The sequence below is a fragment of the Cydia pomonella genome, chromosome 7 (genome assembly GCF_033807575.1).
Source record: "Cydia pomonella isolate Wapato2018A chromosome 7, ilCydPomo1, whole genome shotgun sequence".
NCBI classification, from domain to species: domain Eukaryota; kingdom Metazoa; phylum Arthropoda; class Insecta; order Lepidoptera; family Tortricidae; genus Cydia; species Cydia pomonella.
The window spans coordinates 15352755-15378673 of NC_084709.1; the positions used below are offsets into that span (position 1 = coordinate 15352755).

Genomic DNA, 25919 nt, shown 5'->3' on the forward strand with positions numbered 1-25919 from the left:
CTTGCTTGTTTGGGTTCCAGACCTCTCTTATACCTAACAAAAATACCGGCCAAGTGCGAGTCGGACTCGCCCACGAAGGGTTCCGTACCGTGTATGGGAGGCCCCTTAAATATTTATTTATTCTGTTCTTTAGTACCTATTTGTTGTTATAGCGGCAACAAAAATACACTATCTGTGAAAATTTCAACTGCCTAACTATCACGGTTCATGAGATACAGCCTGAGGACAGACGGACGGACGGACGGACAGCGGAGTCTTAGTAATAGGGTCCCGTTTTACCCTTTGGGTACGGAACCCTAAAAAGCATGAAAATCTGAGTTAAGGTCAAAATAAAAAACCTAAATAGTAGTAGTAGCGCAACTTCACTAATAAAATAAATAGTATAAACAAAAGTTGATAAAGTTTATTAGTCGATAGTGACCCATATTTTGTTCCTGAGTTATGAATGTTTTCTATATATAAGCATTTATATATTATGTATATCGTCGTCTAGTACAAACCTTATTAGTTATTAAGCTAACTGTGTGACTACGTCGATCTGTGTAAAACTGTCCTATAATATATATTTTTTTATATATTTATCTTAATTGAGTTTTATTTTACCGTCGATTGGGTTTAACTGTTCAAGTATCATAAGTTCTGAGACTAAATCATTTAGGTACATATATTGCAAAGTGTAGCAAGTGTTGCATTATTTTATTAACAAAAATACTCATTTTATTTTTTAATGGATTAAATTTAAAGGATTTCTTTAAAATCACTGAATATAAAGGTAATTTCCATAGTTCAATATGTTTATGGCAGGTATCTACTGTTTTCTAATATGGCAGTGTAATATAAGTAATCTAATATGTAAATTTACGATGTTTGTCTTAACTTGTGTATCGACTAACTTGTTTGATCAAATCGTTTTTACCATGATAAATGCTTGCAAATTTTTGACATGCGCATATTTTCCGAAACTGATTCGAGATTAAAGTGTAGCCACTGTTGCCAACTCCGGTATTATATTAATTATGTTATTTAAAATTACTAGCGATATGTGCTATCCATGGATCTTAGAATTCCTTGCACGATACACATTTTCATTGTATAACTAAGCAACCTTGCAACGAAAATATGTTAATTGTTATTAAATTAAGCATGTTGACACTACTAACAGGTTGAGTAGCCGAACCGGGGCAGCTCGCGTCGCGCCTGCGCGTCTCCACGGCGGCATTGACACTGGCGCAGCGCGCATGCTTGCACGCAATTACTCCACGAAAATTCCGCTTTGTAATTGTAACTTTCAATGAAAATCCTTTTGTATGTTACGCGCGACCGTGAAAGCATTTGTCGTTAGTCGGGTCTATGAGCTCATTACATTTATTTTGCAATGATGACTAGGTAATCTGACTGAACATTATTCATACTTAAACCTAATAACTTGCAGAGTTAGATATGAGGCAATTTAGTGTTCTTGTTCCATATACGTTACAAATATACATTAACAATTTCCTAAGCAAGCTATTATAAATGGATAAACATAAACAAGCATTGCCCGACAAAGGAATAACTGAAATTGTTGCATATAGCACAACGTAAAATGATTTAAAAAACTTGTAACACGAAACTGTCCTAAAAAACTGCGATGATGAAACTGAAATTATTAAGTTCACTGGCGGCCTGCCCAGCAACGGTGTTTTTAAATGTTACTTAGGTTGATATTCGGTCAAAACATTACGTAAAGATTTGGCCACGCATGGCCGAAATAACAGGTAGACCTTGAATTCTTCCCACTAATTGTGCCGATATGCTCGGTAGCAATATGACTCACATTATTTAGCAGATATCACTAGTTCAATCGACTACAAATGCTAGTTGCACTTGACCTCGGAAGTGTTATGTTCCTCCGGATCCGAACCCAGGCGGTTCATTTATGGACACTCCTTGTAGGCGCAATCATGACGACAAAATGTAGTTATTACTAAACTTCGCATACGAAGTTCGATGAAGCGAAATGAGCTCCCGGCAGGTTACCGAGCACAGTGAACACTGCACATCTTCGAGCTTCCTTAGCCCGAATCCATGGATCTCACCGGACCGGACACTCTATCACTCACTCACTCGGACGGTCTATGATATCTTAAGACTTATATTTTTAATATTAGGATATCATTATTTAATCGAATTACCTTTTAGAGCAGGTGTAACGAACTCTCTTTTAATATGAATCATACGCAAATAACTGTGCCCATATCTATCTGCAGAATCTCGCACCTTCTAAAGATAATTGACGTCACGATTCAAAATGACGTCTATCCTCGCTGACTTGGTCGCGGGTCCGCAAGGGCAATAGGTGCGATGGGGCAATCAGTTAATTATAAAATAAAAATAGAACAATCGCTATGATGTTGATTTGAAGACGATAACGAAATGGAATGGCGGAGAGATTGCTAAAGACTGGTCATGAGAAGTTGTTTCTATTAACGATGTGTTGTTTTGTGGATTGGGAACTTTTCTGGCTTTATCAGCGTTGTCATATTGCGTCACTTTTACCATATGTGACGTATTCGTGTATTCGTAATGGTAAATTCACGTTTCAATAGTGCCATGACAAATAAAATTTACCTATTTTATATGTCGATGCCGATAAAAATATGACCTAGGTACCAATCACCGTTATGTGATTCCAAAATATTTATTGTTAGATATTTTTAGGAATTAAATGCTGAACATTACAACTATACCATTTGATGAATTGAAACATTCTAATTTAGATATGGTATATATACATATAACTTATTTTCTCTCTGATTACGATTTTTCCTTATTAGCAGAAATATTTTTAAATTAAAACTCCTTTTAGACCTGCATTGAATCCCCGTTTTTAGTCAAACGGTTTCTCTCTGACAGAAATCGTTGAATGGGACTTCAGAATGGGGAGAGACCAATCAAAGAACTCATGAATGGGACTTGCTTTTAGCTTACACTATCTGGCAAAGATCGATGAGTGAGTGCGCGATAATTTTACGCAAGACCCGGAGGCATCACGCTCGACCCTGAACTCAATTTGGGCTCAATAATTTTGCAACTACCGCCGTTGGGCGCGGGCGAGGTGCGTCGCCGGTTCAAATGTAAACATTTGCAGGCGCGGGCGCTGCCGAGGCCGACGCGGACGTGCTTGCCTCCTTGCTAACTACATACCTCACTAAACCTTATGTCGTGGCAGACAGCTCGTTAAGCGTACATTTTGGTCTTTAGAATCTTAATGACAATGTGTGATCGTATGTCAGACATATACACTCGACTTCATTGTCGTCTTAAAATCTGGCCAAAAAACTACAGTAAGCTGCAGAGTTAAGTGACCCCCCTGCATAGACATATGTTTGATTTGTTTGCAGGAGGGGTCACTTAACTCTGCACCTTACTGTACAATCCCAGATTAAATCAAACAAAGCCAGATCGAAGTTTTTAAATACCTATCTCTGTCTATGGATCTATAAAATATAACTCCTAAAAAGATTCGAAAGTTTCATGGTTTTTCAAGTATTTGACAATGACCCAGTGGGCTTTCGAGGTGTAAAAAAAGGGTAAGAAAATTAAATTTAGTCTCTATTGACAAAAAAACCGATCCTTATTTGAAATGCTTTCAATGGGCTAATAAATATCTTTTATTAATAATAATAATAAATTAATAAATATTCTTTATTGTACACCACATATTGAAAAGGAGAATACAAAGACAACACACATTACAATTAGGTAACAACAGGCGGTCTTATCGCTAAAAAGCGATCTCTTCCAGACAACTTTTGGGTAGCAGGAAACAATAACTTACACCAATGAACGGGTAGTGTCAATATGAGATTATGTAGATATTAGAACAGTATCACATATCACGCATACCTATATATTAATTTGTAAAATATATTCTTAAGTTCCTTCTTCGATCATACTGGTCACAGATCTTCCAAATCTTAATACATCTGACGCTTCATCAAAGACAGCATATGGCCCAAAAAAGGTGTTAGTTATATCTTATCATTTATGTTAGTAACAACCGTAACCTAATAAAATATTTAATGATTGATAAACAATACTGACTTTGTCCGCTGAGCCATTGCCCTCAACAAAGGACAATCTAGCTTATTAGCTATGATGGTTAGAATGCTGTTACTACTCCCGCGCACACTTGCAACTTAAAAAAAAAAAATTACAACAAAGTATATCGGTAAGAGTTTGGCGGTTACATTGCGTATAATGATGAAGATGACAAATCAACCCAATCCTGAAGTCAACCGTAAGGTGTGATGTCGGTAAGTTTCGTATGTTATGATCATGTGAGCTCTATGTGATTTGTACATATTTACAAATACAAATATCATGTTTGGCCGAGGTCCAATCAAGCGTCGCATGCGAATGGACCGAAATCACTACATCTTATAAAACAAAGTTCCCCCGCCGCATCTGTATATGTTGTGTTCGCGTAATCTCGAAATTCGGATCGTATTTGCATTCATTCTATCAATAGAGTGAACTTCAGAAAGCTTTGGCTGTATAATTTGTTGTTTTATGTAACCTGTGCAAAGCTGGGGCGGATCATTAGTACATACAAAGAAAAAAAAGTAGGTTTTAAATTCGGTTGAATTAAATACATTCATGTATTTTTTTACAATTTGTTATCATTATTAAGAAAGTCAACGACATTTTTTAAGAGCTTGTGAAACAACTTAATGACTTTAAGTCGACGTGCTTGAGATAAAGTAGCACGAAGGTCATACAATTATTAACAGAAAATTCCGTAATATAACGATGATTGTAATTGTCATTATGTCATGTTAAACTATTCTATTTTTGTTTCTATTAGTTAGAAATAATTCTTAGTACACTGAAAACTTAGCGCAGATTCTTGTACAACATATAATTTATAATTTTATACAATATCTAATTCTGGAAATAAAATTGAAAGTGTGATACAATACCACAAATTATACACGTCTTCTTTAGGTTTCCATTCCATCTCATGTTCGTAGCACATATTTCCTATTTGTGGTGATCATATATGTACAAGTAAGTACATAATTGAGATGTAAAATAATAGTTATAGAACCGGTGGTGTGACTTGGCCGTGACTAGTCACAAAACATTGTTGATTGTATCCTAATGATAATACTTGTTTACTACAACGTGAGTCGATCAGCATGTTGTACTTAATTTGTTGTGCCGATGAATTGTAATTTAATTGCTTTAATAAGAGTTCAACGCGCTATTACGTTGGAAGAACTTACGTATAACAAATAATTGGGATTTAATTAATACCACATGCCAGTAGTTAAATACCTACACCCAGTTACCTACTACAACACACAACAAGAACACTAGAAAGAAAGTTTGGAAAAAACTGTACAGTTTACTACTGGAACATTGTTTTTATAACATAAATGATTTAATACAATATTTTAAAAATAAGAATGTAATGTTTAGATTATTTAATTAAGTAATTTGACATCGACACATACATTAATACTTGATTTTAATTTTGACATTTTAATGGAATGCTTGTTTTGTTTGTAATTTATTTTCGTGCTTAATATTCGAATGCTGAAATGCCAGCCATACATATAAAGAACTGTACATTTTACTATTGGAAGATTATTTTGATGACATTAGCGAAACAATACATTTTAAAATTCATATTTTTTAGATAATTTAGTTTAATAATTTGACATTGACACACATTGTCATTTTTTCCCCAATATTTTTCTGTACTGTGGTTCTTTTATATTTGTAATTTATTTATGTGATAAATATTTGAATGCTTAAATTCCAGCCGAATATGTAAAGAACTGAATGTGTATATTGACAGCTTATCAACTCGTGTTTTATCAAATAAGTTATTATCTTATCTTATCTTACATATATTTATTCACCAGGAATATATTTTTATAACCTTCAAAATCTGCTTTATTTTATAGAATTAATTTAAATTTTATTGCGCAAAAAATAAACAAATGGCGTTCTTAAAATGCCTAAAGGCATTCTCTATCAGTCAACCATAATACTAAACAGAGATGTAAAAATCGTGTAAGATGAAAAGTAAGAGAATTTAGTATTAAGTATTGCAAACAACTGAAAAACTTAATAAGCTATACATATAGACAGTACACAAATACAAATATTATCATATATATATAATAAATTGAAATTTCCTGCTTCCGACTTATGCGGTGTGGGTCGATTATTGCCGGCCTTCTAGTTCACGATGGTCCATCTTCATAAATTAGCCTTAGTATTCGCGAATTTGCATAAATAGCCATTGACGTAAATAATAAACCTGTTTGTAGAGTGGATTTCATTGGGTGGGCAGTGTGGAATTAATGTTCATGAGAATTTTATTGCTTTCAAGTTATTGGTTAAATTAAATACTGATTGCTTTTTATAAAAATAAAAGTTTCCTTTCTCTGTAATGGGTGAAATGTTAAAATCTCTAAGCTTATTATCAAAATCAATGGGTTAATTACTGTCTTTTTCAGTGTATTTTTACTTCTAAAGGCAAACTGTATAAATACGTGAATCTATAAATAGACATAATATATATGTCCGGCGTTACCTGGCAAAACTAGTTTGTATCCTTGTCAGATTTACTGTTTTACTTGTTAACATTTGATAACTTTCTGTACGAAGAAATAAGTAGATCGCCAGATTAAAACATCGCATTAAAATGTTTTTTAATTACTAGTTTCAGTAGGTAATTAATATTAATTACGTATTGATTACGCATAGTATACGTAAACACAATAAAGAATTGGAAGTACATTTAAAAGGTAGGAATTTGTTTAGTGGACGTAATGGGGATCTACATATTAGGTACGAAGAATTCGTACATTTATCTGTTATGTTGATTCAGCGCAAGTTGTCATGAGATAAGTTAAAAAAATCAGGAATTCTCGATATTTACTACCGCTTCCGTGAACTCAACTCAAATGGTACCTATGACAGTGTTTAATTACCATAGATTATAAAAAGCTTAGGTACAAGCCTTATTAAATTATTTTAAGCGGTGAGTGAAACCGAACTCAGTGATTAGGATATTAAACTGAATATATTAGTTATACTATTATTTGTACTTCGACAGGCACCATTGAGCGTCTGAAGAACGCGGAACGTCCTATTACTTTTTCTGTGGCACAATGCACATACGTAGTAATTACGTTAGTATAATATAACTTGGGAATTTCAATTTAATTTATTTTTTGTACCAAGAAGATGCGCCTGCGAGCGTTATTTCAATGTTTTTAAATGAAAGGAAAAATTGAGATTTTCTTCCCCCTTAAGAGGAAATACCAGCTGAGTCGCTCCCCAGATTTGATAATTTTAAGTAAATCTCTGTCGCGCTGGCGGGGGCGACTCCTAACATTAATGCGATATGGAATACGGATAACTGCAGCTTAGGCGAAAAATCCTGCTGTAAAAATCTCAGATTTCTCAGAAATCAGTTTTTCGTTCTCGACATTTTCCTCCTCCAAAACTTAACCAATCGCAACAAAATTTTGGGAACGGAATGAGAAAGAAATTATTTGTGTCTGACCGTTCTTATTTTGACGTTTATTGTTACCGATTTTGTATGCTAGGCGCCTATTCACGGCGCATTTAGTTGGCCGTTTTTAGCGCTAACCTAGTTCTTGAGAAACTAAAATATAAATAAAAGTAAAACCTACAGCCACATTGTACTGGTAATGTTGAACTCAAATAAAAAAATATTTTAACAGAGAGGAAAATGTCGAGAACGTATACATGGAACAATTACCATGGAAAATCCCACGGGACTGGCAAGTTTCGTTCGGTAGCTCAGTTGGTCAGAGCGATCGGACCGGTGTTCATAAAGGTTGTGAGTTCGACTCTTTTTTTTTAAATTTACAACTTATTAAACATTTATATTCTCGCCAAACTGCTACGTTAGGTGGCGAGATGCGATAAAAATTAACCTATTAAACTAATTTTATATTATAAACTAACAGTGTCGCCCATATATATATAAACTATGGTTCAGAAGATACAAGAGACACTATAGTTTTTTATAGCTTCTAATTAACTCCACTTTGTAATCATGATAATAGATATGAGATGATATGACGACCGATTTGGCCTAGTGGGTAGTGACCCTGCCTATGAAGCTGATGGTTCCGGGTTCAAATCCTGGTAAGCAAATCGTGTGGTGAGCATGGATATTTGTTCCTGAGTCATGGGTGTTTTCTATGTATTTAAGTATTTATAAATATCTATATATTATATATATCGTTGTCTAAGTACCCTCAACACAAGCCTTATTGAGCTTACTGTGGGACTTAGTCAATTTGTGTAATTATGACGTATAATATTTATTTATATTATTTTAATCTAGTTTTCAACATTGCTCAAACCACTGAATTTATACCTGTCACAGTTATCCACGCGATAGCTTAATAACGACAGCGTCCATCACTTTCTATCTGGCAGTGTTAAAAAGTGACAGTTACTTTATCACATGAATAATTCGCGTCCATCATACGCCAGCTGGACAGCCTGGAAATATTGTATAGGTAGGTAGGTACTTACAAACATTCATACCTCACAATCGTTTAATAAAAAGTATTTTGGCTAAAATTAACTTTTGATACAAGTTTTTATCGCCGACTGTATTTTTCTTTATACAGGAAACTTATACTCATCGAGACAATTCTAACAAACCCAAACACAACTTGGTTGCGTTGTTTTATTATAGAGTTCCTATGGCCATCTCCTGAGTCCATCATCAGATCTTCTTGATGGTACCATAATATTGCACTGTTACCCAATTTACATATGTATGTGAAGTTTCAGCTCAATCGAATAATAGGAATTAGGTCTAATTTAGCTTGCAATATTTGACCCGAACAAACATATTAGAAACAAACATTGCAAATTAAATAAAAGCTTGTAAAATATTTACGGAAAATCAGCGGAATTGTACAGTTAAGGTATTAAATGCCGATACGGGCAAAGTTCCTAAAATATATACACAAATAATATATAAGGTCGTGTGTATATTATTAGCACTTAGTCCGTGACAATATTAAATCCCTTTCAAGGTATAATCAAGATTGTATTTATGAATGCTCACATTTTCATAAAAAAAATCTTATGTCCAGTTTTCAGGGTATCATTTCGGTTGTAAAAAATGTAGCACGTGTCGGAATATACAGGCGTGGCGACACAATTTCGGGTATTCTTTAAAAATTAGATAGCTTACATTCCGTTGCCACATCTTACATTACGAGTAGGTACACATGGGGTATTTGGTGCAGTGCAATTATTCTTTTGACACAATTTTAAGCAAATTTTATAGTTCTTGTTATAATTGCTGTTTGGGCACTGCCGCAATGTATTTATAGTTTCGAATTATGCGTTTACGACATATACGACTTTTAATAGTAAAAACGTAAACTAGGGCTATTCGAATATGAAAAATTATAGTTTAATCCAGATATATTCTATTATGGCCCTGGGAGGAACGTAGATCTTTGTATAACAATAGGTTAATCTAATGGTCGAAGTGACATGACAACGGGAACACGTACTTGATTTATAAAATGGAGCTTTTAAAACGCATTTGGGGTTAATTGGTTACAAGTACCAAATACCCACCTTGAGAACATTTTTATGAGTAGGTTGTTCATCCTTTATTTTTAGCATGATGGTGCAAGATACAGATATATATAACGTAGGTGCCTTAGGGACAAAAACCTACCCTACACGTCAAGTACCTAACAAGCATTAGTTACTTTTCATATGTTTTAAGAGGCAAGTATACCACGTGATCGAGATCGTGATCGATCACAAAAAAAGAGAACGTTTTTCCACTTCTAAATATTTTCCATTCTCCATGATTTTTAGTATGTTACTGACACAATGAAAAACGTTTTATAGGATTTCCTTTTTTTCAAAATTTGCAAAACAAAAAAAAAATTAAAGCAAAACCTATAATAAAAATAAATGTTATAGGACATTATTACACAAATTGACTAAGGCGTCTAAGGCCCACAGTAAGCTCAATAAGGCTTGTGTTGTAGGTACTTAGACAACGATATATATATATATATATATATATATATATAATGTACACATATTTATAAATACTTAAATACATAGAAAATACCCATAACTCAGGAATAAATGCCCTTACCAGGATTTGAACCCGGGACCATCGGCTTCATAGGCAAGGTCACTATCCATTAGACCAGACAGGTCGTCAAATAAACCTAGAATATTTATAAAATTCATTGACATTTGACATCGACCCTTTTGTCATTTGCTAATTAAATGTCAACGAACCAAAGAATGATAAACAAATCGCTAATAGGTATTAGTAGTTTTGAAAACAGTTAACGAAGGTATAAGGTACTGACGTGCCGTCGACAAGTTTCCAAAATTGCGAAAACTTCTTATATTATTTTTGAAAGACGATCAAAATTTTCTGTTTTTAAAATGAAAGTTTCCCTAATTTTCTATGAAATTTCCCTGAAATTTCCGAACACCTACAAATTTTTGGAAACTTACCGCAACTTAATGCACATGTGTACCTATATGTAGGTATCGTGCTTAAACGTGTTTGTATTTTTCCACTTAAGCAAATTTCACTAAGCTGAGATCATCCTATTGATTTCTTAAGTGATTATGATAGACAGGTTCACTTATTATACATTCATTCATTATTAATACAGAGGCGGTATCGGATACTATGTTTTGTTTAATTACCAATTACCACGTGACGGTCGTGCCGTGAATAATTTACGTCATATATTTTTTATTTCTCATATTTATGTCCTTATCTATTTTATTAAATACCTATTGAATAGGTAGCTGAAATCGGAATTTTCCTTAGAAACTGGCTGCAAAAGTACAACAATTAAATACGAGTTTATTTCTTCCAAGGCATTTAGAGGTTACATACACAGCGATTTTCCCAAAATTTTATTAACCTTTGTTTCAGAGGAGTCGAGGCATCTGAACTGGAGTATTATAATATATTATATTCAATGTCTTATATTATATAACAGGACTAGACCACTAATATTGTATAGGCCTTTTAAGACTGCTTGAGTCGCAACCACGCCATTAATTGAACTTTTAGGTTATTACTGTCTTTTTGGTCGTAAATTTGGTATATGGATTACCACCCTCGTATTTTAAAACGACTTGGCTTTGGCCATCCATTTATATTGCAATCGGTCAGCTGTTTTCTATATGTTGGCCTTTGATTAATTTGCTAAGTATATATTCTGTTTATATATATAAAAAACTCTGTTTATGTTAGCAGAATTGATACCAAATTATGTGATATAAACGCGGAAGCAGCCAGCGTCAAGTACATTTATAGGTACCTACCTACTGACGTGTTAAAAGGGTATATGGGATAATCAGATGGATGGAACAAGATTACGTAGTTAATAGGTTCAATTAAGTGGCTAGAAATGAGGGCTCTTCTATTTGGTTTCATCCGCAATCTAATCAGCTCAGTTAATACTAAATGTAATTAGTACCAATGTCTGATTTAGGGCGAACGGAACTTAACGAATAAAAAAAACGTTATCTATTGCTACTTGATTGCTCATGTGATCATCTTTCTAAGAATACTAATGTATAGGGAAACGGAAATCAAATATGAGCTATTTGTCAAATATGCAAAACTAATAACGCGGAAAAATGAAGATGATCTTGAATTAGTGGTCAGTTGGTCACCTTCATCTCTCTAGACAATTGCAAATGCATTAAGGTCATTTGTTTGATTTTAATAAAGTACGTTGTTAATGAAAGCGAAATAATAAAAAAATATCTACGGTATCTGTACGTAGTATACGACATGATAATCCTGTCAAGTCAGTGTCCGATGGGCAAGCGGCGCGACCTTACGCTGCGCGCCCACGGCTTCGCGCACGCGCGGCGGGAATACTAACACCAACAGAACGCCTTGGGTGATCCTTGGCTTCAAAACCGAGCTCCTTTCTTAGCACTATTGCGCTCACTACGATGTATTTTCTAGTAATCAGAACCAATCTAGCGCTGCCATTATTAGCATAACACTGTTGTTGGAACTGTCCGCGGTGGATGCGTATTAATCGCGGGATGTCCTCAAGCCGACACTGCATGTTGACAAACTTTAATCAACATTGACCGGATTTCGCAATCATGATGCGTTTACGAGTGACATATATGCCTGGATGAAGGCAAATTCGTATTCTACTATAAAACAATGAGTTGTGCTTCGCCTCGCTTCTAATATACAGAGCAGACCTTTGACCGTACCACCTCATCTAAGAGTACCCATATCGCTCATTAACACTTAGCTTGGAATATTGGATTGGGTCATTCGGCGAGGCCACCAGGGGTACTCGAGTTAATAAATACATAGTTAGCTGTAACGTTTGCTATCGTATCCTATCTAGAATTATAAATCTACCTGCATTATGCTGTAATTCATGAATTAGGTATTGGATATATTTTGTCTAGAGAGGATTACATTATTTCTATCTTTCCCTAGGTTTATCGTTATATTTTATGTATGTGGGCTAGATGGCCAGTAGTTTGCGATATCTTATCGAAAAACTTTTATCAGTAACTTGAAGATGTTTAAAAAAAATCGTCATCCAATGGATGCTTTCATTACAATATCCGAGAATAATTAGTCATATAATTATTATATTACTTACCTGGATTGAATGTTTACAAACAACTTAGTGTCGCAATTGATTTCACACCATAGTTGGACAAATTGCCATAAAAGCAAACACAGATTTGATGTTGGCCACCTGGTTATGCCACTGCATTTTAGAAGATAATTAAACTTCGTCGGTATCCTATGATATTGAATTACCTGCGAGTGCTCGGCGTAGTGTGCGGCACTGCTCGGCTTGTTTGTGAATCTTCCAGAGGGGAGCACATGCACTACCGGGTGGTGACGGGACGGAACGCACGGAAACGGTGGAGTGAACGGTATGGACGGAGGCGCGGCGCGCCGGCGGTCACGCTGCAGGTGTGCTCGGTACTGGCCGCGCGCGCCGATTCCTCGCACTTTTATCACATCGCATGCGCTCGCGTCTTCAACTTGACTCCTCGCTGCTGACCAGGTAACGTGACGCTACAGCACCTCTGAAACATAACAATTACAGTGCTTGAAGGATTTTTATATGAAATCCTGAACCAATTAACACATGTATAAAAACGTAACAATGAAAATTAGTAAATCGTTTAGGGGGGCATTTTATAAACGCATGTAACCAGTAAAACAAGCGGAAGCTTCTTTTTGACAAATGGGGTTGAAAAGGGATAAAACAGACTCCTTAATACCATCATCATCATTTATTTATTGCATATCACATAGCAGGTACAGGTGTTCTTAAATATAAGGCTGTTCATGTGACGCCCTGTTGTTAGGGCACAACAACATAGTTCCACATAGGGCAACATACTAATCTATTCTAAAATTGTACATATTACAAATGGAACCGTAAACTGTAACCGTCCGTTACGGTTTAATTTGTAATGGTTAATATTTAATATTTTCAATTCTAATTAACGTTCGGCCAACACTGAATGCTACCACGGACCAGGGGGGCGACACTTAGAAATGTAGTTAACATTAGTAAAGATAGCGGCGATTTCTATTAATGTGGTCCGATAACCTACTTTTACTTAAAGTTGACTACCGATTGTGCAAACTACATCACCAGATGTCACTATAAAAATGGTACAATTTAATGGCATGAATACAACATTAAGAAGGTTGCATATACCTCGTATGTCAAGACCTATCTTAATTCATAATAATGTTGTTACCTAGCAACTGTTGTTTACTGTCAAAAAATGTAAACAGATATACACGGTGCTCACGAGAAACCCGAAATATTTTAACCACGTACTTCTGAGGCCAAAAGAAGGAAAAAATGTTATATGAGTTTCACTAAATTTCGCCAAAAAAATTTTTTTTTTTTTTTTTCAAATTTTAAACGTATTTGTACATAAAAAGTTAATGTTATGGTAAAACTGGCACTGAAAATATTTTTTACGATTTTTTTTGGTATAACTAGTTCTTGCAAAGGTTACATGTCACTTTTTGACATCTATCAATAAGGATATTTAGACTAGGCCCCATAATGGCATCATCGCGATCAAAAAGGCGTTTTGCACTAAGTTACGATAAGAAGATGTTTATTTTACATTGGTATTAACTCTGAAACTAGGCGAAATCCAGAAAAGTTTATATGACATTTTAGTCTCTAAATGTGATCAGTAATACACTGTCAAAATCTCTTGGGTTCCTCGTGAGCACCGTGTATGATTGATATGAACTTATTATTTCTCTATTAATTGTAAAGTCAAATTCAATTAAGGAAATTAGAATTTAAATAGTTTCAATGTTACAAATGTTTTAACAGTCTTCAAGACAATGCCGGTAGGTTTAGATATTTTCGAAGGTAAGAAGAAAATACCATCCTCCTTAGTGCTCATGCAGCGATGAAAAACAAGCGATGATTATTTTAATTTTGTTTACGGCAAACATGTGCGATGATACTGCCAAGATATGTGCAATTTGATTTCGCTAAGTTAGACAAGATAGAGTGCATCTATGGAGGTACGTGCGTAGACAAGACATACGTCCTATGCCTGAAATTCATTAGTACAAGAAGGACCCGAACCACGACATCATCACTCATGTGTTTATTTGAAAGAATATCCGGAGCGAATTGTTTACGGAGCTAAAGAGCGAGACCAAATTACCAGGAATTCTCCTAATGTGCACTTTACCTCCGGAATATCTTGAATTCAAATCCAGTTGAATGTTAAGGTCAAAGAAGAAACGCTTAGTTGTAAACTAGGCAGGTCAGTTATGCGCACATGAAAGAGTTCTACGTCAGACTGAGACACAAGTCACAGAAGACGAAGCTAATGCAGCTTTCTACATAAAGATGAACATACGTCATAATTACAAACAAAATCAGAAGCTGCAACTACTTACAACACCTAGTCTATTACTATCTTGTATACCAAATTGAAAGCAATAAACATATACTTGCATTACTATAAAGTAAGTTATTTTTTTGGATTCCATTCTTATAAAACTTTTCTAGATAACATTAAGTCTACTTGGGCGGCTTACAAATTAGTATTTTGTTTGATATCTTGAAAACAAAAAAAAACTATGAAAGTTACAAGAAATCAAACAAAAAAAAAACGGACAGACAGACGAATATGACGAATCTATAAGGGGTATTTTTTTTGCCATTTGGCTACGGAACCCTAATTAACTTGTAAACCGCCCAAGTAGACCTAATATTATGTAGTACGAAAGTACCTACACATTCAGATGCATATATGTAGATGTGCACGCACACATACATAGCTAGTTTCGGATACAAAATAGAGATAGCGTTTCGAAATTAGTTTCCTTAAAGAGGGCTGTCTTTTCCTATATACTTACTTTACTCTTTGCCACGGACCCAAGTTTATAAAACCTGGAGGGTAAACAAGCTTTTTAAAAACCATTCATGGGTCGATGACAGTTCAATTTTGCCCTTGATAGATGATTGAGATTTACCCTCTAGGCCAGGGAATTGGACAGTTCCACGGTACAAAATATATCAAACTCGTTTATAATATAAGAACCAATAACCATAATGGAGGACCTAATTTCTTATTCCGTGGGCGACGCAGGTGAGCAGCTTATCTGTTCCCTTACTAAATTAATAAACTTTATGTTTTCAGGCAAAATTAACACCGAAATTGTCCCTATCCTATACGGTGCAAACCTGATTGCCCTAACCAAAAAGGTCTCGGAGAGGCGAGTGCCATTGCGGTGGGGTCTACTTTACGACGTCAGGCATCATAAATTGCGGTTAGACATTTTAGATCAAAATTGCAGTCCCTTTTTGAACCAGTACAGCTAGGTTTTGGCACGAAAGGTGGGTGCGAGGCAGCCGTCCATGCCCTAAGGATAGGTCCTTAACGTAAATTTTGACTACAATTTACGTTAAAAATGCTTTTAAGTCGGTTAATAGGGAGACTTTGCTGACAGAAGTTAAGAACAAAATTTCGGAACTGTACAATTACATTTTCTTTTGCTATTCAGACTCATCTACATTAATGTAGATGGCATTTTCGGCAGAAGGAGAGGAATTCCTTGTGGTGTGGTCCAAATGGATGAAAACATCAACAGGGAGATTATCACAAAAAACCGGACAAGTGCGAGTCGGACTCGCCCACCGAGGGTTCCGGACTTTTTAGTATTTGTTGTTATAGCGGCAACAGAAATACATCATCTGTGAAAATTTCAAATGTTAGTTATCACGGTTCATGAGATACAACCTGGTGACAGACGGACGGACGGACGGACGGACAGCAGAGTCTTAGTAATAGGGTCCCGTTTTACCCTTTGGGTACGGAACCCTATAAAAGGTTCCCGAAATATCCAGCCCACTAATATGCAGTTACTGGTGTTTTCCCGGTAACGTTTCCTGTAAGGTCGTTCTAGATATGAATATTTTAATTCAAAGGTTACAAAACAAAACACGCATATCTTACTTGACAACTGCATGATGTAGGTCACTTCCAAATGCTAATTTCAAGGTTACCGTGAAATTTTCCTATATTCTTGGAAAATTTGTGAATGATTCGACATGATGAACACTTCGACAATTGAACGTTCCCTGGGAAAATGATAATGTTCTCCGTAATTTTCTCATTGACAATACTTTCGGCCCGGTCATTTAGCAAAATAATTTTGCTTGCACTGCTTATTATAAATATTCAATGTAGATTTTGAATGAAGTACCTACTTAAATTTGAGTTTCATTGATTGTTTCGGGGCCGTTTTTAATTTCAAGCGGTCGATGTCTTCGCTCGAAAATGTGTGGAAAACGGCGAAATGCTATTTTGGAACTACGAGCGATAGAAATTAGAATTTAGTGACATTCACCACTCGTTTTCAATTCTATTAGTAAAATTTACGGTGCAGTAAGTTCAAAGAGCGGCGTTTTTAAAAAGATCACAATACGGCTGCAAAAATTTAATCAGGCAGCAATCTTGAGGCCCTGTCGAATCCTGAGTTTTTAACTTTCAAAATTGGCAATGTCATATTTGAGGGAACTTATCGATTCCTTGTATTTATTTAAACGTACATAAAATTAAAATTCAAAAAGATGATATTGGCGCTTCCGCGGGCACGCACATCCTTCTCGCTCACCCTTACGCTCAGTGAGAGTGACAGAAGAACACGAACTTCCTGAGCCTTAAATGCCTAGTAGTCGAGTACTGAAGGGAGCCACACGAAATCAAGTGCTTGAAATTCAAAAATCGGCATCGTTTTCTATTATTAACCGACTTCAAGATTTCAAAAGAGGAGGTTATCAATTCGATTGTGTTTTTTTTTAATGTTTGTTACTCCATAACTCCGTCATTTCTAAACCGATTTTGAAAATTATTTTTTTGTTTGAATTTATATATATACAGATTGGTCCCGTTTTTGTCAAAACTCAGTTCTGATGATGAAATCCATGAGGAATCGAGGGAACTCTTCAAATGTGAAAGGCATACATATAGTGTTTTTTATATTTTCTTTACCAAATCAAGCATTTACATTTAAAAAAGTGACATTTGATGAAGTGGAACTGCTGATGATGATCAGAATGGAACTCTTCAACGACGCATAGTACACGTTTGGCAATTTGTCCTCTTCGCTGTGTTTGTTAAGTAAATTAGATTTTCAAATTTTTGTCAAGTTCGAGTTCTGACGATGGGGTCCATGAGGAATCGAGGGAACTCTTCAAATATGAAAGGCATACATATAGTGATTTTTGTATTTTCTTTACCAAATCAAGCATTTACATTTAAAAAAGTGACATTTGATGAAGTGGAACTGCTGATGATGATCAGAATGGTACTCTTCAACGACGCATAGTACACGTTTGGCGATTTATCCTCTTCGCTGTCTTTGTTAAGCAAATTAGATTTTCAAGACAAATTTTTGAGTTCAAGTTTGAGTTCTGACGATGGGGCCCATGAGGAATCGAGGGAACTCCTCAAATGTTAAAGCCTTAATATATAAAGTGATCTTAGTATTTTCATTAACAAATCAAGTATTTACATTTGTAGAAGTGACATTTGATGAAGTGGAACTGCTGATGATGAACAGAACGGAACTCTTCAATGATGCATAGTTTACGTTTGGCAATTTCATCTCTTTGCCAAGCAGTTTAGTTTTCAAGGCACATTTTTATATTTCTATCCTTTTTAGTTTTTTTAATAATTATCTGGTGCTTTATTTCATGCATGGTGTGAAATAATTTATCTTAAATACAGTCGAATACCCTATTGCGGGTATCTTACCAGTCAACCATAGGGCAAATGTGAAATGTGTCAAAGTGGTTGCAGTGGAAAAAAAAAACATGTTACCTCCTTTTCTACATAATTAGGCGTAGGACGCATGAAATCTAATATCAACAATAATCGTTCTTTCACCGGTCTCCCTTATTGAAGTCGGTTGCATCGAGGTTTGTGAACCTAAAGTAACTGTACCTATCCCTGAATGCTGATAGTTGAAATTTTGACACAGCTGCTACCAGTTGTTAAGTTTTATTTCCCCTGGTTACTTTAACCATGATGTGACTTTTTGTGAGGAATGACGACCACGTGGGTCTATTTATTTTAATAATGTGTCACTGCGAATAACAAAACAAACAAAACGAGAACCTCCTCCACTTTTGAAGTGGGTTAAAAATGTATGCTTACTTTACCCGCGTCATAAAAGCGAATCGAACTCATTTACACACTTATACATATAGGTAGTTAGGTAGTATTGTACGAGTACAGTCGGCTGTAGAATTAGTAGACTACCCCTGCATACTCGTAGAAGTTTGTTTGCTGGAGAGACGGGGCTCCTACTAACCTGCAGCTCATTGTACATACATAGACTGCTAAAGTACTTCCCGAAGTTAGTCGGGTATTACACGGAGCCTCAGTAAATAGTATTTAGGCTTGTCGTCATAATCAAATGAAAAAGGATTATTTCGAACTTAACATAATATGGGCGTTTTCTAAAATAAATATCGAAAACCTGATTATTAACAAATCTGGATATTCGTAAACGATGTGATCCTCGCCAATACTGCATTGGCGAGGATCCCTCTCATCATATCTTTGTGATAGTGAGGGTTATAGGTAAGAAAAGTTGCGCCATTGTAACCAATCGTCAGACAAAATATTACTAAGTGCTACTACTTCTACTTGAGGAGTATAATAGGTATTTTAATTATTCGCTCGTGTACTTATATACTCATACTAGTAAAAATAAACATTATTGAGAATGGTTACGTATATATCTTTTTGAATTTAATGAGAAGCGTGAAACGTAATGTAGGGCGTGTTCACCGTTTACTAAATACAGATTTAGGAAAAATTTGGCCTTTTAAATTCAAGCTTTTATTGCAGACTGTATTTTTCTGAAGACAGTCATCTGATATAAGGTCTTCTCAAGACCATTCCACCGAGCCTAAACTCAATGAAGCTACGTTGTTTTGTTATATTACATTACAAAGTTCCATAATGGCCACCTTTAATATGAGTCCCGCCGAGTTTCTTACGCCGGTATCTTTTCGGGGCTGTAGGTAATGTAGGGTTAGAGCCGATGGAGAATGGTAGAGTTTGTGACATTCATAAGTGCATTGTAAATGTTTAAGTTGAAGAATAGAGACTTTTAATTTCACTTTTGCTTTGGTAGCCACCAGAATTGATCAGTTTGATGACATTTAACATTGTATAGTCATCAGAGTTACGTAGCTTAGGTGTGCTCAATTTCAGCTGTGTCGGAGTTTTCTTGCTAATTTTGAAGGCAACTTATTTAGATACCTACATAGTTATGTTATTATTTCTGCAAACGGAACGCATACTTACGTAAAACTATCATTCAAATCTTCTCATTTATTTATTATATATTTTTTTATCACTTCAGTATTTATACCTACGTATGTATTTTATTATTATTATTATGTATTTTATTAGGGTCTCTATTGTTTCCCATAAAGTCTTAAGTCATATTCGTAATGTATTGTTTGTCCGCATTTTCGTTAGTCATAAATTGGTTTTTCTCAGAAACGCGTAGCTTTTCAGGATTGGCATGAAACAAACCTAACCTAACCTATCTATAGGATAACCTTACGAAAATCCTGAAAATCTAACGGTTTCAGAATTATAACTGATGATAATCTGACTATCATTACATTATGACTTTCATTAATCATGTCAAACAAAAGGATCCGATTTTATTATTAACAATAAAGCATAATCTGTACAATAAACATCGGTTAAATTGTTACAATTAAATGAATAATCATATTAACCCTCCAGAATACGAAGACTAATTTAAATAAACGTGCGCGATCACGGGTCAGACAAGAGATAGAGCCAATTAATATTCAACTTATTTTGTCATTGTTTGAAAATGTACATAATAATGCTAAAGATACTCAGGTGTGCGTACGAATTTACAAACTTAATTTTATTCATGTAAATAAACCACCAATAGTGGTCATTACATAAATTATCGAACAAATTATGTAGATGGAAAATACGAGTGTTATTATAGTACATTACGATACAAGTACGAAAAATAGGGAATTCGAAACGGGTGGCGATAAATCAACAGACGACCGATTTAAATCGACACGAGTTGTGAATTCCTTATAGTACCTACTGTAAAATATGCAATACGCTTAGTTGTTATTAACCTATGACTACTTATAATTGTGTTGGATACATTTCAGAGTAGGTAGGTACCAATTATTGAAATTATTGTACATACTAGGTAATTATATATAGATGTAAATTAATTATTTGTAATTGCACACTTCAGGTAAAGAGAATGGTGGCCTAAATGTTTAAGACCGATTTCTTCCAGACAGCCTTAATGTGAGTAGGTATTCCAAATTTTGTACTAAACATATATCCATCATCATGGTTATTATCATCATATCAGCCAATAACTGTCCAGACAGTATGTGTTAAATATTTATCTCTGAAGATATTAAGGTTTCCTTTGATTGGTTACCCAATAGCTTAAAAATGGATCATATATAGGACAGAAATGGTCCAGCAATGGACTTTTATCAGTAAACAGATCGACTGGGATAATTGATTAACAGGCCTAATTTTTGATGTTCTTGAGCGACTGAGTTTGAATTTGGTACAAATTAATATGACTTAATTAGCATTTAAATTTAACGACTAGTGAAAAAATATCCCGGTTTTGATAATTTTCTGATCTGTCAAAATAAACTAGGCCTATAAGTAGAATGTTTGATTCTTGCTCACCTACTTACTGGGGAGCACTTAATTAATTTCGATTCAATGCTAAATTCTTCTTAAAGGAGGGATATTAACATACATGTTCTTTTGTTGCTGGTTTTTCATGTAAACGAGAACGTTTTGCCTAATAATTGATGATTTACAGTGTTCTTTTTTGGATGTACTAAATTTAAATAATGTAATACTTATCAAATTATGGTATTAAAATGACTTCATTATTTTCGGCAATTGTATATAGTGCTTACAGCATTCTATCTACCTAATTGATAATGGTTAATGTTTTAGGAGTTTATTCATCGTGGCGGCTACAGAATCTCGAATCACATGGCGCCAAAACTCCGCCAGTTTTAAAATGTATTTAAAGAAAGATTTGTATTTATTTGAAGAAAAATAATCCAGTAATTTAATTCACTTCTGGTGAACAGATCCATAAAGTAAACTCCTTAAATGTAATCGGAACTAATGTAAACGCTTTGGGTATATTTAATAAAAACTCGGTTTTATAATCAGGCTTTGGGTATGTGATGAAGGGCTAATTAGAGCCAGATCTTCTTCCAATAAATGATTTGACGCAAAGTTAATTTATTTCCCTTTCCTGAAATAACAGACCAAGAAAAATTACACAGTTAACTTCTAGCTGGATCTAGTTAAGTATTTAGAAATTGGAACAGACTGTATTTACTATTGTACGAGTTAGCATAAGTAGCTACTTAGTCTACATTTCTGAAATTAACTAGCCTTGTAAGCTTGACCCAGCGGTGACCTTAGGTTACTTAGTTAACAGTTCTGTTAAAAAAGCAGTTAGGTAACTAGAAAATAATTATTTCATCTCATAATTGAAATCTAATTTACTATAATAATGATGTTGTCTAATTATTGAAATATAATTCGCGGCTAGTTGCTTCTGTTACTCCGAATTCTACCCCAAATTGCACGAACCTCAAGGTAGGCGAACTAATTTACACTTGTATCATAATTTCGTAAGCATGATCTGTTGCAAACCCCGCGGAGCGTAAACCTGTGCAACACCACTATATACTCGATCTCATTTTATGTGGCACATGGCTGCCAAAAAAGTTCGTCTAAAGGTTTACAAAACTAATCGTGTTCAAAAATAACGAAACAAGTTTTGATGCTTGTTATAAATAAATACTAAAAACGAAAACATAGGTATTTCTTAGCCGGATCTAAATTAACCGAAGGTAATTTTGTTTAAGGCGTAAATGGAGATTTATTTGATTTTAAGACTTAAATATTTTGCACCAAAATAAATGTGGCTTTTGTATGCCAAAGCCGCGTTAATTAACCAATTGTATTTTTTGCACTATTGTTTCTAATTCGCTTAATACCCAGCTTAAAAATTAATTGTATACCCAGGTAGCTTTGTACTACCACGACTAATACGTAATTCCCGTATTCAGCGTAGAAGTTAATGGCCAAATCACACCATATGCTTAATGCAGCACGGCTCCGGCTCCGTGCGTACTACACAGTCTACACACTCTACGTCATCCGCTAGTCTGGCGCGGTTGTATGGAGCGGCGCACGCACGCGGGTGCCATTGTAGGTAAACTCCGCGCACGCGTCGCGCCAGTTTAGCGTTGATCATACTATTTGTCGTTAGCCCGCTCACCCGCTTCGTACAACCGCGCCAGCTAGCGGACGCCCTAAGTGTAAGCACAGCTACATACGCATGCGGTGTGGCCCGGTCTTAAACTAGCGTATTAGAAATCATCTCCATGCCGTAACTAGAATGTGACAGTCAAATACTGAAGAAAAATCCCAAACGCATTAATTACGAATGGTAGTAAACATTTAATATAAATTATAGTCTTTGTAATATTTAAAAAAATTGTAATCGCTTCCAGCAAGATTCGAAGTTTACTTGAATTTGGTAAATATTTCTATCATTGTCTTTAATCGTTTATTTGCCTTTGGGAGGTGCCTAGTGACTTATTGTACCGTAAGAATAGCACTATCTTAATGTGGAACGGTTATTTTCGTGTTGCTCATTATGCGGTAATAACAGCAAGCATGTTTAATTAACTCAAGATAAATGTCTACTTGTCTCAATTAGAAAACTTTTGGTATCACATTATAACATGCAATGCCATATAATGGATATAAAACATTAATAACCGTATGTTTGGTAAGTACTGATTAAAATATAATTATTTATGTAACATCATGGTTTAATACATACCTACGTATTGTATGTACCTACTTAACATGATGTACCTAGTAGTCGCCTGAAACTTTGAAAAAGTTTCCTATCTTCCTACGAAGTCCTACGTGTATATCTAATAAGGAAGTAGGCACATACTCGTAACATTCATTTAATAGTTATATATACATATAAAGCTACCCAATCAATCTAGGAAGAGGAATCAAGGCTGCAATAGGTATGCTTAATGAGAACATGTTTTAAGTTAAAGCGCGTTTTCCTACATACATAGGAATAGGGTTTCTGCTCGAGAATTCTCGAGGCGAGAAATCTCGAGAAATTTGTCCTTCGTCGAGGCGGGAAAAATAAACTCAATGCCTCGAGAACTCGAGAAATAAATCTATTGTTATAAGTAAAAAGAATACCTACATACGTATAACACGTGATGTGTCTATAGTGTACTTCTTTAGGTAGGTAAATAAATGCAAGAAAATGTTTTTTTTTTTTTTTCATTTTCAGGTACTTAAACATTTATTACTTAACCAACCAAATAAAAAAGTTCCTTGATCCATCCCCTATCGTTCTGGCATCAACAGATTTTCATGTTTTGTAACTTTTGAACTGCTACCCTCAAATGTCTAAAGAATTCATCTCGTTAACAAACTTGACGCGTCTTTTTATTGAAAAATTCTTTTGATACATTCGTACCTATTACTTATGAAAGAAAAATTATGTAAATAATTGTATATGATTTATAATTGTTACACTTTGCCTCGACTTATTAACAACAACTACTTAACACGTTTGGGTGATGTAGACTTATATTTTAAAGTGTTTTTCAATAAAAAGGAATGTCAAGATCGCTTACATTCTTTCTAATGCTAAAATACGAATTATATGTATATATATATAATTCGTATTATATTTTAGACGAACGGTTTGGCCTAGTGGGTAGTGACCCTGCCTACAAAGCTGATGGTCCCGGGTTCAAATCCTGGTAAGGGCATTTATACGTGTGATGAGCATGGATATTTGTTCCAGAGTCATTGGTGTTTTCTATGTATTTAAGTATATATAAATATTTATATATTATATATATCGTTGTCTAAGTACCCTCAACACAAGCCTTATTGAGCTTACTGTGGGACTTAGTCAATTTATGTAAGTAGTACTGTCCTATAATATTTATTTATTATAATGTCCTATAATATAATAATAATATTTATTATTTTATTTATTTATATATGGCCATGTAATAATAAATATTACAAAACTAAAACACTATTGATAAATGAAATCAGCCCGATATATTCCTATTGGCAAAATAGCACAATTTTAGCAGCTTTATGTTTCGTTGAGTAAATATATTACGTAGTAAAATCGTCTTTAAAACTTGAATATTTTTGCCTAATAAAACACCATATTGTGAGTTGTTTACATTTTGTGAAATACCTAAAACACGTTTTTTTGTTTGTTGTAATTTTTTTGTTAATAAGTGCAATTTATGGTACCATTTGTCTAGTTATTGATCTCACCTACGACTCCTATGCGTCTGATTTGTAATACAGCAAAAAAATCAATACCATGGTGTTTTTTGAAACTTTAAAAATTTCTAACCAGGATTTCTCACGAAATCCAGAAACAGGGGTAAATCCTGGTCGAGAATTCCCGTGCCTCGAGAAACAAATAAGGTCGAGAAACCAGAAACCCTACATAGGAAGTTCAGACTTATGATTTAAGTAAAATTGTCCTCGCTGTAAGGAATTCCGCATATTGAGAAGAGATTCTATGCAAACTCTACAATAATAATATAATTCTATGGAAAACCTATAAAAAGTGTGTTTTTTGTGCATAGTGTTCTACGAAACAAAGCCTTAGTCACAAATTACTATGTTAAGATAGATACTTGTCATATTTCTGAAAATCTGCTTTAAAACATGTGCCATAAAATGTTTTTTACACATGTTAAAACACGCGATCACGGACACGGGCCGGTGAATTAATGCAAAACCACAAAAACTCGTCCGTCATTTACGTACCCGCACATACCTGGCGCGTTTGCGTCACCGGTCAAGTGACCCCTGATTTGGCTTTTTAGCGGACACCTGGGTATAATGGCATCTTTAAAATAATCTGGAAAGTTTATAAACCAGTAAGTATAGCATTAGACGTCACAGTCATGTAGTGGAAATCCCTTTATACCATTGAAGTAGGTAGGTAATAATAAGATAGTTGCCATAAAATTTTATAAATATTAAGTTATTCTATACTTATATATGAATGACCATAAATATGTATGTACTCTTGTGTACATAGTATTAAGTCGTGTTAAGCTTTAGGTTTGCGAGTATCTTTTCCTCAGATACATAAATCTGTCAGCGATTGTACTTACGTAGGTTAAAAC

The 25919-nt window shown here is 34.8% G+C and overlaps 1 protein-coding gene across 2 annotated transcripts in view; it reads right to left on the reverse strand.

Moving 5' to 3' along the window:
* Positions 1-13094, reverse strand: part of LOC133519917 (elongation of very long chain fatty acids protein AAEL008004-like) — a 43082-nt gene extending 29988 nt beyond the window's left edge. The window contains exon 1 of one of the 2 annotated variants that reach the window (XM_061854121.1): positions 12872-13094. The gene's annotated coding sequence lies outside the window, so the exon portion shown is untranslated. The remainder of the gene's footprint in view (positions 1-12871) is intronic. The other variant, XM_061854119.1, reaches the window with a different exon arrangement.
* Positions 13095-25919: the final 12825 nt, after the last annotated feature.